This window comes from Planococcus citri, chromosome 5, assembly GCF_950023065.1.
Source record: "Planococcus citri chromosome 5, ihPlaCitr1.1, whole genome shotgun sequence".
NCBI lineage: Eukaryota > Metazoa > Arthropoda > Insecta > Hemiptera > Pseudococcidae > Planococcus > Planococcus citri.
The window spans coordinates 27,880,513-27,891,644 of NC_088681.1; positions in this window are offsets into that span (position 1 = coordinate 27,880,513).

Here is an 11,132-nt window from a genome sequence, read left to right on the forward strand (position 1 = left end):
ATTCGGAAATCGGAGCCGTCGTCGCTGCCGCAACCTCGTACAATTTTACCGCTGCAGCTGCTGCTGCACACCTAACGTATTTTTCGACACGAGGCAATTTCGCGCGCTTTTAGTGTGCGGTTTGTCACGTTGAAAGGATTAATTCGTATACAATACGTATCGGTATTTAGACATTTTAAATTTATTATTTCTTTATTACGAAATAAATTAAATCACATTGAACTACACAGTAGTTATTTATTTTGCGTATGTCAGTACGTCGGAGTGAAAGAGGTGCACCGCGCGTGGACTATAACGAAATTACGTTACAAGGAGGTACACACAGACGTTCTAAAGCACATAGTGTTATTCCGACAGCTGAAAAGCAGACTGAAAAAGAGATAGAAAAATCTTTCGACAAATCAATTAATAAATCAAGTAACGAAATGGAAGATAATTTCAATTACGAGCATCATAACTTGCAACTGCCCACCCTCCCGCCCAACGAATCCAGTGATGATAATATTGCACACTTAATTAATTCGTTAAAAAACACATGGACGCACGCAGGGGCGCAGTTTAAACGTTTATACGAGAATCAAAGAAATCTTGCCGCAGGCATCGAATCAGCTACACGCTTGGCTACCGAATCAAAGAGTGTAGCGCAGACCGCGGCGCAAAGCGCCTCAACTTCAGCATCTCATGCGATCGAAGCAAAAAACAGAGCTGATGAAGCTGCTGCTAATGTACAACACGTACGACAAACTGTCGAAGATCTCAATAATTGGGCTCGTGACCAAGCAGGCAGACATGCAGCTTTAGAAGAAAGCTCAAAGGCCAAATTCCTTGAAAATGAAAAACAATTCGATAGAATTGAACACAGTATGTCTGAACACATGCGCGTTACGAAAGAGAACGAAATAACACAGCAAAAATTAACGCAAGAAGTGTTAAAATTACAAGCCGCGCCACAGCCGCGTGCAATAACGGGTGCTGATACGCGACCTACAAAAATGGACTACGCTGCCATGAAAAATGCGGGTGTATACTTTATCATGCGATCGAAGCAAAAAACAGAGCTGATGAAGCTGCTGCTAATGTACAACACGTACGACAAACTGTCGAAGATCTCAATAATTGGGCTCGTGACCAAGCAGGCAGACATGCAGCTTTAGAAGAAAGCTCAAAGGCCAAATTCCTTGAAAATGAAAAACAATTCGATAGAATTGAACACAGTATGTCTGAACACATGCGCGTTACGAAAGAGAACGAAATAACACAGCAAAAATTAACGCAAGAAGTGTTAAAATTACAAGCCGCGCCACAGCCGCGTGCAATAACGGGTGCTGATACGCGACCTACAAAAATGGACTACGCTGCCATGAAAAATGCGGGTGTATACTTTAATGAACACAGACGTTTCATTCCTCACGAATACATTAAAGCATTCGAAGACTATGTGATATCGTACAATATCAATGACTACCATAAGGCGGCAGCCTTTCAAGCAAACATTGACACAAAAGATCGCTGGTTGTTTATTAGCATAAATACGCAAACAAACACGTATGAGGAAATCAAAGAAAATTTCCTTGACTACTTTTGGAGCAGAAAAGCTCAAAGTGATGCGGAGGCATTCTGCGACCAAGCTCAATATTGTAGAACTCAACCTCAAATGATGGGATTCCTAATTCGATGGCTTGAGAATTTTAAACATTCTACTATCAGAGACGAAGCATTCATCATCGAAATGATGAGAGATAAAACACCAAAAATTCATAGACCTAAATTAGAAGTCGAAGACTTAACGATTGATAAATTTATCGGAATTCTGCGCGGTATACTTAAACAAGGACACGATCCTCGACATAGGGAGCTAAAATACGCACCACCTCCACAACTAGACCAAGCTAAGCAAACGCTATTACAACAAACACAAATGGGTAACCAAATGGCCTACAATAATTATGTGCAGCAACAATTACAAGCGCAAGCAATGGCTGGTAGACAAATGAATCAAAATAACATGGGACAAAATAATATACAAAACCCATATTACCAACAAAACTCAGGTCAACGTAGATACAACCAAAACTACGGGAGACAACAACGTCCACAAATTGCATATCCGCAACAAGGACAGGGGAGACAACAATCCCAACAAAGTAATCAAAAACCAAATAACGAAAGACAATTGGTAGTATACAAACCGCCGAACAACCAGACACCGCCTTTGACTATACCGGTAAAATACGTGAACATGGAAGGAGTGGAACAATGGTATGGAGCGGACAATTCGTTATTTTATGACGATTATTATGATCAATTTAGTGATCAGGTTAACGACCCATATTGGGATAACTTTGGTGAAACACAACCAGCCACACTTACGGAACTACCACCAGATTATTTTGAACAACAAGTGGCACAGCCACCCCCTCAACCAGTTGTATTTCAACAACCGATGTATTATCAACCCCCTCCTATGGTTTTCCAACAACCTACGTATTATCCGATGCCAATGCAAATGCCCGCACTACAGCCTGCAGAACAGGCTACAGCTGTGACGCAACCTGCAACACAAACGGATCAACAAGCTGCTCCGCAAGCTGTACTTACTGCGCCTGTAAACGCGCTAAATCAAGCTGCACAGCAGCAAACTCAAGTTACAATTCTACCACCTCCTCAGACTAGAGCAGAAACAGAGGAGGAAAAGAAAAAACTATTAGAAAAGGAAAAAGCTGCTAAGCTTACGGGAAACAAGTAGAGCTAGGCGACGCGGAGGCTTCGTCTAGCAAACCACTACCTCCTCCAACTATGCAAAAAAATGCATTTACAGAAGACTATATATGGATCGGTGATGGGATCGTACATTTTATTAGACGAGGAACGGTACACAGAGCCAATCAATTACCCGAATATATTAGGGACCAAATAGACATACGAACATTAGCAAACATAGTTAACAAAACTAAATTTCCAAAAAAAATTCCAAATTTATACTGTCCGCAGGACAAATTGAATTTAATCACTTCAATACACCATACGAAATGGTAAGAATACAATTACGTGCAATCGTAAACATGCTGTTAGAAAAAGAAGCAGAAAAAATAGTGTTATTAATGCCAATCGCGAAACCACCGAAAAAAGGTGATCAAGGTATCAGCTTACATCGATACAAAGAGTATCGTAAAATGTTCCAAGAAATTGCAGATAACCACCCTAGGGTCACTTTCCACAAGCAAATAGCTTACGAATTTTTACGAACGGAAACTGTCGAAAATGACAAAAAAGGATGGTTCATTCAACCCGAAGAATCACCTAACAAGGAAGTTATGCCCATCGAGGCCACATTTCACTATTGTAAAGAATATGACAGGTATTATCCCGAAATGGCGATGTATCCCATCGTAATGGACTTACTATGCAGAATACTGCTAGACGTAGACGAATCGGGTGAAGAAATACCTGAGACTGATAATATTTTGAAAAAACCAATCGATTATGCACGAGAAAACAAATTCGGCGAATGCTGTCTACAAAAAACTCAGGATAAGATCCAACTCAATCGTAACATGATGAAAACCCTAGTAGCTGTGTTAGCTCAAAAAGTGGACATAGATCCAGCTACTGGTGAATATATGCGTAGAGAATTTCGATCACAAGCCAATGGAAAAGCTGAATTCGTAAGAATCACTTACGATCCACCTGCAAAAAGTGCAGAACTTTCGAAACCATACAACGCAGAAACGGCACTAAAGCCGAGATCAAAGAAACATGTTTTAGACGAGGACGAAAAAATCATAGACGATGACAAAACTGACATAGAAAAAGAAATAAAAACTTTCGAAGTAAAATCATTAAACATAAATGGTACTATACCACCTAACAAAATAAAATATTACGAATATTACGAATACGAGTCCATACTCGGACTAAAAAAGATAAGAATTGACAATCTTGGAAATCGAGAAATTTACGAAGATAAAGCGTTACAAATGGAACCTAACAAGCGTCTAAATGAGGCAATTTTAATGATGCCTGACATAATGGACCTAAATGATGTACAACTATCATTCGTAGACAATCTAAAAGACGATCCATGGATCAAGATATGTAGATATGAGCCAGACGAGGATGAAGAACATCCGAATCAAATCAAGAAAGTTGAATTAACATTAGAGCAAAAAGCTCTAGACATATTAAGCTTTATGAAAACTAACGAGAACGAAGCTCGACACGAAACAAATGTTCAAAGACCAACAATAGACATGGAAGATTACTATTGTTCTATTCCAATTTTTGTAGACAATGTACCACTACCAGCTCAGCTGGACACCGGGGCATTGCCCAATGTAATGACCAAATCTGTAGTAGACTACTTAACAAGAGACCATCCGCAATGGATTAAGTACATAAAATTGGAACATCCAGTAAACTTAAAATTAGCAGATAATAAAATAATACAACCTATGACACACATTGTTGAACTATGCCTACGTATAGGCAACCACATGCTCACAATGCCTTTTTACGTACTAGACACAATCGGTTACAGTGTGATTATCGGCAGATTATCACTAAGATACTTAGGTATAATGATTGATTGCAAAGAAAATCAAGAACATGCCATTTGTAGACCAAAAAATGGTAGACCTTTCAATATTCCATTTCTCACAGAGGATGAACGTTTCGAAATAGAGCCTAGATTCGGCTATGGCGCACTACCGCTAAAAGCGTTGATGGTATTTCCAAAAAATGTACACAGTACAGTACATATGATAAAAACACACACACAATACCTAGACGAAGATTGGGCTCACGAACAAGAAAAAGCTAGAGAGCTATACAAGAAAAATATGAAAATAGATTTAAATAATCTCATAATAAAAGGATGGATAACACTTGAAGAAGCAAACAATGCTTGGAAAGAACTTGAAGAGTATTGCGACATTTTCAGCTTCAATGCTGGCAAATACAAGAGCGAACAAGTCAGATTCAAATTTTTACACGACAAAGAACCGGAATTAGGCAAATGGAGAGGTGAAAAATTTAGACCTTCGCAAAAAATTATCGAAGCGTTGCGTAAAACGATTACTAAAATGCTAAAATTAGGCATAATAAGACCTTCAAGGTCTAACTATATAAACACCACAGCTCCAGTGATTAAAAAATCTGGAGATATACGTTTATGCTTAGATGCTGACAAATTAAACGCAGTTTTACAGAAAGTACTCACGGAACGAAGTCCGATAGAATGGATAATTTATGAAAACTCCAGTGACAAATTTTTCTGTACCCTGGACTTTACATCAGGATTTTGGCAACTAGTCTTACACGAAGCTTCAAGAAAATTTACAGCATTCCAAGTATGCGGACAAGTATATGAGTTTTGTAGACTCCCTTACGGTTTAAAAATATCGAGTGGCGAATTCGTCCATATGATGAACAAAGTTATTCCGGATGAAAAAGGAATCACAAAATTTGTCGACGATGTCAAAGTATCTGGAGTCACTTTCCAAGAAACACTAAAAAGACTATTGTACGTATTTAAACGTATACGAGAAAATGGATTGAAACTAAATCCTACAAAAACACAATTTTTCCGCGAATATGCGGAGCACTTGGGATTTGTAATATCCAAAGACGAAATTTCTAAACAAAAGGAAAAAGTCACCAAATTCATGGAATTCGTAGACAAACATACGAACAAGAAAGGAAAATTTAATATCACGACAGTAAAACAATTACTACAATTAATTGGGCTTACAGGCCTATACAGGAATTTTATTCCAAACTACATGCAATTATTGCGACCAATTTATAACTTGACCTTAGGTAAAAGTGCTAAAGATGGCAAAATACTTTGGGGTCCAGCCCAGGAGGAAGCTTTTGAAAAATTAAAGAAAGAATTCTGCAAGGATTTCAAATTAAGGCCACCGCCGCCTGACGTCGAATTATATCTCGATACATACGTAAGCGAAGATGCGATGAACGCAGTTTTATTTTACATCACAAATAAAGATAAAAAAGACGAACAAAAGCATATATGCTTATTTGTATCAATCGCATTTGAATCACATCAAAAGAACTTTACACCTTTTGACAAGGATATGATGGCATTAGTCCAGGTACTTAAACGCCTACAAATGTGGGTATTTGGACGTGTAATCCATGTAAAGAAAAGCTTATTAGCCACAATAAATAAGTACAGAGATATGATGCAAACACATCGCAAAGCAGCGTACTGGATTACCATGCTGAACTGTTTTGACTTACAATTTACGATGACCAAATCAAATAAAATGCTTTACATGATGAAAGCACCAGAATTGGAAATAAAAAATTTCGAAACGATGATGTCGAGTTTTGACTTGAAATTCTTGGACGAAAATGTCCCTAGACTCTTTGACAAAATGTCAAACATATCGAAATTTCAACAAACTGACGAAAATTGCATCGCTATGATGAAAATAATAAAAGAACACCTACCTGTTAGAAATAAGAAAGAATTAGAAAAAAAGAAACGACTGTTAAAACGATACAAAATCATACATTCTTGTAACACGAATATCGGAGAACGTACAGAATCCGACACAGATGAAGAAATCCAAGACACTGTAAAGAAAAAAGAAATTCTTATGAAGCGGCTAGATGACGATACATACGTACCATATTTGCCTACAGAGCTGTTTTACGACACAGTCGACTTTTTGCACACAGCTTATGGACATACAAGTGCCAACAAATTGGACGCAGCATTTCGCCGCATTTATTACCATCCAAACTCACTCGATTATATTCGAGAAATTACTAATGCATGTATAGTATGCAAACTTAACAAAAATTACGCTCAGCCTAAAGTGCTGGAATATGGCAAAATAGAAGCCTACTCAATTGGAGAGGTACTCTCCGTAGACATTTATGGACCAGTTCCAGCTATACAGGGGGCACCTAGATACCTACTAGTTGCGAAAGATATTTTTACAGGAAGAAATTGGCTGAAACCAATGCCAGAGATTAAAAAAGAAAACGTATGTCGTGCAATGAAAATGATATTACAAGAGATGGACAAAATGGGCATCAAGCCCAAGAAAGTAATCTCAGACAATGGGAAACAATTTATTAATGACGACTGGTACAACCTGCTCGAAGATCAAAACATAAAAGTGGCACATACGAATGCCTACAACCCGCAATCGTCGTCTGTAGAACGTACGATGCGCATCATTGGAGACAAACTCCGTACAAAAATTAACAAAATTCACGATCCCTTTACAACGCACGCATGTTGGCACAAATACGTTCAAGAAATCGAAGATGAAATAAATAACACCCCAGGTCAATTTGGATTTAAACCTAATGAGGCCTGGGGCATAAGAGACTGCATTAGTGAACGGATGCCACATAAAGGAGCCAAGTACGACTTTAAATATAAATTGATAAAATTACTACAAAAATTGGCGAAGATCAAATTACCTTCGATGACAATCGAACAAAATAACAAAACTACACTGATCCTGTAATGGGAGAAAATTATCACTTTTAAGTCACCTATACTGGGAGAAAACTAATCAATTTCTCCCACTTATGTTGACAGAAAGCTGTTAGAATTCTACTGCCTATACTGGGAGAAAACGTAATATTTCATCTTATACTGGGAGAAAAATATGGCTTTTCTCCCACATACACTGGGAGAAAATATCGACCTCGAAATAATGGAATTAATTGTATTTTATGCCGACTACGTGGGAGAAATATTATGTCAGAATCTGTCAACTTATACTTGGGAGAAAAAACATTGTTATTTTTCTCCCTCCATACACAAAGAAATATTTTGCGGATCCCTGAGACATCGAAATATTACGCGATTTTAATGACCATTTAATGTACATTGACCCCGTTGACCTCCCTGCCTACCTGCTTAGTCGATTTACCTACCTTTAAAAAGATGACGCAATTCTCGGAAATATTACATAAGATTTCCGTATATGATGCAATCGTACGTGAATATTGCGTCATTCAATCGACTTCCTATCCATTTCTGGGGGTAGCGCTTTAGCCAATCACAACATTCGGCGCGCGCACAACTTACTCCTACTCTTTTCCTTAAAAATACACATTTTATGTTAACAAGCGGCCTGAAAAACTCTAAAAAGTCAGTCTTGTTGCAGTTTCTCATTTGGCTTAGTCTAGTCTTAGTACATTCCTTTTCCTGTAATTCGACTCCCGATTCGTTATTGACCCCGGGGAGAGGCACCTACACTCATGGGCAAGTAGCAGTCGGTAATATTGGATCCTGTGTTGTTTTATATGCTGTCGTTTCCAGAGCTATGCTTGGGACTAGCTCCCAACATAGCAGGCAGTTCCGTTCCGGTTCTTTTCGACGCCGAAATATTTTACTAAGCTTCAGTTTTCTAAACTTAGTAAAATTTCCAGATCAAGTTGATGTATTCGACCTCTCATCTTATAGTAACGCAGCTTATAATGGACCAGTCCAATTAGGAATTGTAAACCAAATTCCATTCGTGAGTGTTCCCTCGGGGGTCGTTGGTGTTTTCTTTATGTACTCAGATCACCTTCGTATATTTATTGTGGAGTTCGTCTTATTAGTTTCCTTATCCTTATTATTTCCTTATTGACCTAAGTATCCTCGTGTTATTTTCCTAAGTTTATTGACCTAAGTTTTATTGACCTAAGCATCCTCGTGTTATTGACCTAAGTAATCCAAAAACCAGTCCTAGGCTTATTCTGATAAGTTTCCCGTGTTATAGACCTAAGTTTTCCAAAATCTATTTTTCCACAAAGTAGTCAAATAACCTTCAATTAACCTCCCTTAAATGGTGAGAAAGAATTGGTATTGCGATGCGTTTCAAACCAATTAAATCGTGTGTTACGAAGTTATTTGTGTGTTCTCGATTTATTCCAATCGTAATTAGTTCGAGTGTATAAGCCGAGTAAATGATTTAAATGTTCAAAATGATTATTTTGAACATCGAATCGTCGAAGTATTTTCACCTTATAATGGTATAAAACGTAAGTATAAAAGTCGAAAATCTTTATTTTCGACCTATTTTCCAGCAATTATCACTGATTTCGGCCGACTCAAGACATCTTATAGTAATTCATCTTATAAAAACACGCCCAACTCCATTTAATTATTTTTATGTCGTACCAACAATATCTTAAATCTGTCTGCGATCTATCACGACCCTGAAGATTCTATGAGCTAGTTAACAGATCGCAAGAGATATCACCTTATAATTCACAAGCTATTAATTCATCACAACCCAGTGCTTAAAAAGATATCCAGAACAGGCAAAGTGGTATAGATTAGTCTATATTTCTATACTTCAACAGATATCTCGAAATTATTAACCAAAAATTACTATTTTTGGTAATTACGCAATTTCGATGGTTTATTTCGTACGCTTCATAAATTTTTGGCGCCCAACATGGGGCACGATATGCTCGAACCCACGATATGGAGTTGGGCTCTCGACCCCCACTGAATCCCTCAGTGGGGCATGGATAAGTATTTTCATCGTACCGTTACGTTGTAACAACGCCTACTTAGGTTTCGGCACAATGGATTTGGATTTGAAATACCCAAACCCATAGAACGGAGTTGGACTCTCGACCCCACTGGACCCCCCAGTGGGGCAAGAAGATCTATTTTCATCTTATGACCGGCTCAATTACAACTAATAACGGAAGAGTTATGTTCCTGAAATCGATCCGAAAGGCTAATTACTCAAGAAATTAGACCTGATAATTTCATCTTTAATTCGACATCGACTACGTGGGAACAGCAAGAAGAATTCAGATAGTCGACCGAAAAGGCTAATTTTACGAGAAATTAGACCTGATGTGTACATCATAATTTTTGGTGAACAATATTTGAATTATTTCAGAATTCAGCTCATAGATTGGAACGGCTAATTTAGTCAAAATTAGTCCCGATGATTACATCTTTAATTTCATACGATGATACATGAATTCGAAACTAACTCGACACAGCCGACTCGTGAATATTCCAACTACATTCACAAAGGAGATGTAAATATATTTTCGACTCGACCGACTCCTAACAACTCCAGAAAACCGCACCGAAGAATTTGAAGTCACGATTGCTGCACTGTTTTCAACATCACGATACTCTCGATCGATAAATCCTTTCATGGCTCAACTTATAACATCGTGAATCTTCAGGATTGGATTATGGACATTTTTACCATCCCATTTCGAGACTAAATTCATGAAACAGCTTATACTTACTCGACCATGGCATATCAATATACGTCCATGGAAGTACTTCAACGATTTCATCGATTTGTGTGGGGAAGAGGAGCACGAAAAACTAATTTACGATGAGAACACGAACATTGTCTTATGTATTAGCAGTGATTAATGTTCAAGAAAATCCTACAACAACAAGACACGTTGTAGGTGTGAAGACGATCGAAAAAGCAATCATATTTCACAAATTCATCTCATATGGCCATAACGGAGAGAATTCTGCGTATCATTAGCTTCCATCGATATGTCTTTTCATACCCATTTCCAGATTCTCCTCATTAGTATTGATTATCTCATCGTGTTCGACCTACCGATATAAGTACGCGACTATGTTGGTAAACACGAACTCGAATAATTGAGAAAATTTGGATTGAGTCACATGTATTTTTGTTAACACCGCGCATGGAAAATATTCCGTAATTTCAGCGATTAAACACGATAGTTTCATCTAATAACACCGCGATTCGCAAATATCGACACTACGCGAAGAATTGATAATCTATTTACAACTTATACGAAGATTTGGAAAAACACCACCGGATAAATTGTCAAAATACTTACCTCTATTTGCGAATCAATCCAGATGAACACCATTCGAGCAGAAGAAGATGGAATTCGAAAGAAGCTATTTATTTACGTCGACCCTATACATCGATGAAATAATTATTAGTTTCACGAAAACCTGACTTGTCGTCGAAAATGCAACTCCAAATACGCATCATTTCGATCACATTGGCATTTCATTCGAATGGAAAAGAAGAATAAAATTCTGTCTCAACTTATAACTCGAACCAAACAGAATTTTATCATATTATTTACGAGTATATAAACGCTATTCGCGTTGAAGAAAGATG